Source organism: Phalangium opilio, unplaced genomic scaffold (genome assembly GCF_054372755.1).
Source record: "Phalangium opilio isolate 3A_F unplaced genomic scaffold, DU_Popi_V2 ptg000041l_1, whole genome shotgun sequence".
Lineage (NCBI taxonomy): Eukaryota > Metazoa > Arthropoda > Arachnida > Opiliones > Phalangiidae > Phalangium > Phalangium opilio.
The window spans coordinates 269,940-276,398 of NW_028324165.1; the positions used below are offsets into that span (position 1 = coordinate 269,940).

The window sequence follows — 6,459 nt, forward strand, 5'->3', positions numbered from 1 at the left end:
GACAAGGCTTAGGAATTAAAAATTGAAAATATGTTTCAAATAATGCATGCATTCTCGCCATCTGTGGAGCAAGTCTGGTAGCACAAATGTGTGGATTAAACTTAATAAATCGTTGTAATTAGGATTAGTATCGTGACTGATAAGGTGTTTGACGACTTTCTTATAATAATTATTAAAGCGATAAAAGTTGAGGATTTTTTTCTCCTTGTTTTTAGGTAGCCAAAGTGTCGAAATCGAGGTTTAAATAATTGAAAAGTTCAATTATAATTATATTAAGGATCAGTAATTAGAAATAATTATTAACTAAATTTAGAGACAAATTAGTACCATTTCCGTAGAGAAACTACCATATTCAAAAAAACATTAACAGACACACAAAAACACCCACTCTAATAAACCCATGAGAGACATGGCTTTGATATACATACATGTAAACTAAATTATGGAGTTTGCAAAATTCTTGAGTTCCTATTGGCTGACATAGAAACATGTAGAACAAAATATGTGCTACAAAACATTTCACCAGAGTAATGGCACTCCATGTTAAATGCCCATAGCTCTTACATGCAGTCAAAGGCAGGGAGGGGCCTTCTACAGGAAAATTGTAAAATTTTACAAATATATCTACTAGGCCTAGATAATTTCCCATGAAAAACTATGAAAATGATAAATGTTAGCTCGAAAAAATCATTATTTAATTGTAGAGGTTAATATAGTACAACTTTTAAAAAAAAAAAAGGTTTTGTAGAAGAAAAAGTATCTGCAAAATCGATTTCTTGATTTTTTTCCCATTAAATACTAAGAAAATGGTAACTAATAAAAAATGATAGATTACGATTAGAATTAATTATTAATTAATTTTAGTAATAGTTTCGTACCATTTCAAATTGGGAAAACTGGATTTTTTTCAAAATATGAAAATGATATGCAAGAAAGTTTGTAAAAAATCAAAACGATATGCATGGGTTTTCTGGGGGGAAAATGATAAATTACCATTAGAATTAATTATTAATTAATTTTAGTAATAGTTTCGTACCATTTCAAATAGGGAAAACTGGATTTTTCGGAAAATATGAAAATGATATGCAAGAAAGTTTGTAAAAAATCAAAACGATATGCATGGGTTTTCTGGGGGGAAAATGATAAATTACCATTAGAATTAATTATTAATTAATTTTAGTAATAGTTTCCTACCATTTCCAATAGGGAAAACTGGATTTTTGTCAAAATATGAAAATGATATGCAAGAAAGTTTGTAAAAAATCAAAACGATATGCATGGGTTTTCTGGGGGGAAAATGATAAATTACCATTAGAATTAATTATTAATTAATTTTAGTAATAGTTTCGTACCATTTCAAATAGGGAAAACTGGATTTTTGTCAAAATATGAAAATGATATGCAAGAAAGTTTGTAAAAAATCAAAACGATATGCATGGGTTTTCTGGGGGGGAAAATGATAAATTACCATTAGAATTAATTATTAATTAATTTTAGTAATAGTTTCGTACCATTTCAAATAGGGAAAACTGGATTTTTCGGAAAATATGAAAATGATATGCAAGAAAGTTTGTAAAAAATCAAAACGATATGCATGGGTTTTCTGGGGGGAAAATGATAAATTACCATTAGAATTAATTATTAATTAATTTTAGTAATAGTTTCGTACCATTTCAAATAGGGAAAACTGGATTTTTGTCAAAATATGAAAATGATATGCAAGAAAGTTTGTAAAAAATCAAAACGATATGCATGGGTTTTCTGGGGGGGAAATGATAGACTACGATTAGAATTAATTATTAATTAATTTTAGTAATAGTTTCCTACCATTTGTAAGGGACCTTTTTCGCATTTTCTTACATATGAAATAGTTCTATACTAAAATGGTAAATTATTAGTGTTCTTATAGTAGAAAGAATATTATGACAATTTTTTACCTTTGAGAAATATTCAAGTATCATTTAAGATTAGGAAAGGAAAAAAAAACAACTAATGAATCATTTTCTAACTTAACTCTGTTGTTTTCTTTATAATTGTTTCATTTACTTCTAAGCAGACGACGAATGTTATATTACCTTTGACCTTTTACAATTTTTAGTCGATTAGCCAATTATAGGCGAGTTTGTAAAAAGTGATATGCAAGTTTGTAAAATTTGATATGCAAGTTTGTAAAATTTGATATGCAAACTAGATTATGGTTTGCAAACTTTTTTCGAGGGGTTCGACGCTAGGGTGATATGCAAGTTTGTAAAAAAAGTTTGTAAAAAATTTCTATGCAAATTAGGGTCTCCCCTCTCGGTCGCTCGTTCAGCCCCGAAAACAGCTGTAGTGACTCTGTTATTTACCAAAAATGTAGGCGGTCAGTGTGTTGTTTTTGCATTTTAATGCTTCTAATCGTGGTGCACGTCGAGGTTTACGAATCCAACGTGTGTTGCGTAATGAAAATCAAGGGTGGATACTATATAATCTATGCTTTAAAAGGAATTTGACGGCGACAGTCATGCAAAAACGGTATTAGGCCTTGCCAAAAGTTGATTAAGCTATAGTGAGCCTTCGGCAGTCAAAGATATAAGAAATTGACCCTCGGATATCCTCTGACTAGGAGATGGTTATAAAGTTACTACCCTCGATTTTGGAGGTAGATACTGTCTAGTGACACTTAAAGTAACGACTTAATCTTATAAACAGACTAACATCATAAGCCCATATCGTAAATTCACCGATGTTGATATCTAAGCTTACTTGAAATACCAATACCAATTTTTTTAACTCAATGAATCTTAAATATCAACATCAAAAATTATCTTCTGAAAGAGATATCTACTTATATTCCATTCAAATTTCTCGCAACATTTCAAATTAACGAATAGAAATGTGCAAATGAAGTTCAAACCGATTAATTGGGCAAATTGCTATATTGGTCACCATTACCGATCACAGATAGATTTGCGCCCTTCAGTAGTGTTTATTATGCTTGTGAAATGGTAAGCAAAATCTGTGATTAAAGTTTAAAATAGTCATGAGCAAAAACAGCTTTATTCATATCAACTCGATTACCGAATATCTAAATTTGACTAGAATTAACAAAATATTCTATTCATGGTTAAAAATCTTGTTTGAAGCAGCAAGCCATCTAATCCTTATTTACCTTCTTTTGAAAAAAAATAATAGGTTGATACCTCTTTCAGTAGATGATCCATTGATAATTCAGTTTCATTGAGTTTAAAAAAAATTAGTTCCACCATTGGTTAATTTTCAATATTGACCACAAATTTTAATAACTAAATCACAAAAACCGGTTCAAAACCATACTAGTTTTGAAACGATTAAATTATAATTTTAAACATATATACTAGTTAATTCCTCGTAGGTAATTAGTTTATTTCCTTAGTGAAATTAATGCTGAATATTATATACACAAAGTAAATAATAAATTAACTTCTAAAATTTAAATGTAAAGTGTGTGCATTATTTCCCAATTAATAAAAGATATCCACCTATTTTCATTCAAATTATTTACTAATTTGTGGATAATGGATAGAAAATGTCGAGCTCTAATTGCGATATAGCTAAAATCAATCCCACTGGCTATTTATAATACAATATAACCTTTGCCCTATTTTTACTGTTTTGAATTTTATTTGTAAAATTTAAAACATAAAATAGTATTACAATTTTTTTAATTAAATAATTATTAATAAATTTCAATAAAATAAATTCTGGTTAAATACATAACACTACTTTTTATTAATTTTCTGAAATTATCAGAGCTAAATATCAAAGACACATATTTAATTGCTCTCATTTCGACACAACTGCAACCGTATAGATTTATTCATTTAATAACATTTCTCATTTCTAATTATTTAAATTCAAAGGGCTGTATTAACTTTTAAAGGTGAAAACCCAGCTGACTTAAAAGTAAAAAAAATACCAGGCTGCCAGGCTGTCTCTAACACAACAGAGTTGGCCATTCTCGCTTATGAGAAATGAATCCTTGTCATATGCATCTCTGGACTTTAGGAGCTCCAGGACTCCCAAGTGAATCAGGGTGGGAAATAGGGATTTTTTTAAAACTAGACATTGGGCCAGCGACCCCCTGCCCAGGAATAAATGAACTGGTCCATGACCATTGACCAGGGCGCGGCGTCTGCTAAACTAAAGAAGTGGGTAATTAAAATAGTTGAGATAATGTCTGGACCCTGGTTACCCTAGAATTTCCTTAGTGGTCCTGTGGACCACTGCTCACCCTCCGATTTAATTTCTAAACTGGTCATTTTCCCTGTGCCACCGCCTTATTTGCAACGCTGAACTGAAGATTTCTTTTGACCGGACCATAGCCTACTCGATCACGCGCAACACGTCGCAAGCTGCTTGCGCTATAGCGCGAGTCAGGGTGGGAAATAAGGATTTTTTTAAACTGGACATTAGGCCAGAGACCCTCCTGACTTGGAATAAATAAACTGGTCCGTGACCATTGGCCAGAGCACGTCGTCTGCTAAGCTAAGGAAGTGGATAATTAAAATATTAGAATTTTAATGTGTGGACTCTGGTTACCCTTGAATTTTTTAGTAGTCTCGTGGACCACTGACCCCCCTCCGATTTAATTTTTGAACTGTACCAGGCAATTTTTAAACTCGTCATTTGACCTGTGTTACCGCCTTATTTCCCACGCTGGCGCGAGTTGCTTTGCGTTGTCGAGTGCGTGATGGAGCGGGCTATGCCTGGAGTCCCAACCCCCGTTACTTACTACCAAAATACCCACTAGCATAGCCCACTCGATCACGCTCTCTTTTCCCCGGCTACATATTTTGAAGAGGGCACTTTTTAGGCGTATTAACAATCTTGGATCACCTTTGTGGACTTTTAGGGTAGCCCTTATAAAATGAGTCGGCATTGCCCTGACTATATTGTGTTTAAGGTTTATAAGCTTAATATCAAACAGACGTTAGTTAATGCTACAAAAAAGTTCGAAATTGATAATCTCGGATCGTCTTTGAGAAGTTTTAAGGATATCCGAATTTCATATTGGGCTTATGAAAAGTTTGAGCTAAAGGTTAAACAGACATAAATCAGCGTTTTAAAAAATTGTGTAAAACTGTCAATTTGGTCCTATTTGTGGAATTTTTAGGTTTCAATAAAGGGTTCTAAAAAATTGTATTATGTTAATTACAATAAGAATACAAACTTTCAATGAGTTTTTATTTTTTGGAGTATCATTATAAATAAATGACTGATTGAGCTAAAGTTACGGTCCCCTTTTTATATGTTTCTGCTTATAGTCTGTCAAACGAAAGAAGAGCCCTGAGAAATTTGTCCAAATTGGTGTCGCCACCATCGACCCCATAGTACTTTATCAACTTGTTTTGTTTTGTCAATAGTCGTCTGTAATAAACAGATAGGCTTAATCGCAATAGAACCAATAAATTTTGCTATATATATTTAATATGTTTATGTTTCATGATTTTTTAGGATCATCGAGTATAAAAGAATAAAAAACAAAATTAACGACAAGACACCAGTTTTATCTTTGTTGAACTAGCTTTGCATTATATTTTAATGACATAAGTTAAAGTACTTGTCCATAAGTCTAAGTAGTTCAGCATCAAAGCGTCTTCAGTCCACGTCTTCATCAGAGTCTTCGCTGTCTTCTTGCATATTAATTTTAAGAGGTTCAATTGTGGTTTCGATGATGGAATCTTTTTCCCAATACTCATGCATTATATTCTCGACGTGAACTTTATGAAATAATAAAGCGTCACAAGTCCAGAACCCTGAAGTACAAAATTGACGAGGTTGCTAAAAGTAGAGGTCACACGGTAGTGAGGATTCCACCGTACCATTGCCAGTTTAACCCGATTGAACTAATATGGGCACAAGTGAAGAACGACGTTGCGAAGCAGAATTCTGGTTTCAAACTCTCGACGATCAAAGATGCAACATTGAGGGCCATTGAACGTGTGACACCAGAGAATTGGCGTAAGGCAATAGAGCAGGTCGAGAATATAATGCATGAGTATTGGGAAAAGATCCTATCATCGAAACCACAATTGAACCTCTTAAAATTAATATGCAAGAAGACAGCGAAGACTCTGATGAAAACGTGGACTGAAGACGTTTTGATGCTGAACTACTTATGGACAAGTACTTTAACTTATGTCATTAAAATATATTGCAATGCTAGTTCAACAAAGAAAACTGGTGTCTTGTCGTTAATTTTGTTTTTTATTCTTTAATACTCGATGATCGTAAAAAATCATGAAACATAAACATATTAAATATATATAGCAAAATTTATTGGTTCTATTGCGATTAAGCCTATCTGTTTATAGCAGACTATATTACAGACGACTATTGACAAAACAAAACCAGTTGATAAAGTACTATGGGGTCGATAGTGGCGACACCAATTTGGACAAATTTCTCAGGGCTCTTCTTTCGTTTGACAGACTATAGTGT

General features: G+C 32.5%; 1 long non-coding RNA gene across 4 annotated transcripts; it reads right to left on the reverse strand.

The window, feature by feature from the left end:
• Positions 1 to 673: 673 nt before the first annotated feature.
• LOC149679145 (uncharacterized) lies at positions 674 to 2,936 on the reverse strand. Of its 4 annotated transcripts, XR_016365680.1 has the most exons (9): positions 1,938 to 2,936; positions 1,828 to 1,878; positions 1,670 to 1,761; positions 1,512 to 1,603; positions 1,353 to 1,444; positions 1,195 to 1,286; positions 1,037 to 1,128; positions 879 to 970; positions 674 to 813 (listed from the first exon to the last, which is right to left on the reverse strand). It is a non-coding gene; the product is annotated as an uncharacterized LOC149679145 (long non-coding RNA). The 4 variants fall into 4 exon arrangements; XR_016365681.1 differs by lacking the exon at positions 879 to 970 and having other exon boundaries at positions 674 to 798; positions 1,938 to 2,181; XR_016365683.1 differs by lacking the exons at positions 1,195 to 1,286; positions 1,353 to 1,444.
• Between the last annotated feature and the right edge of the window lie 3,523 nt (positions 2,937 to 6,459).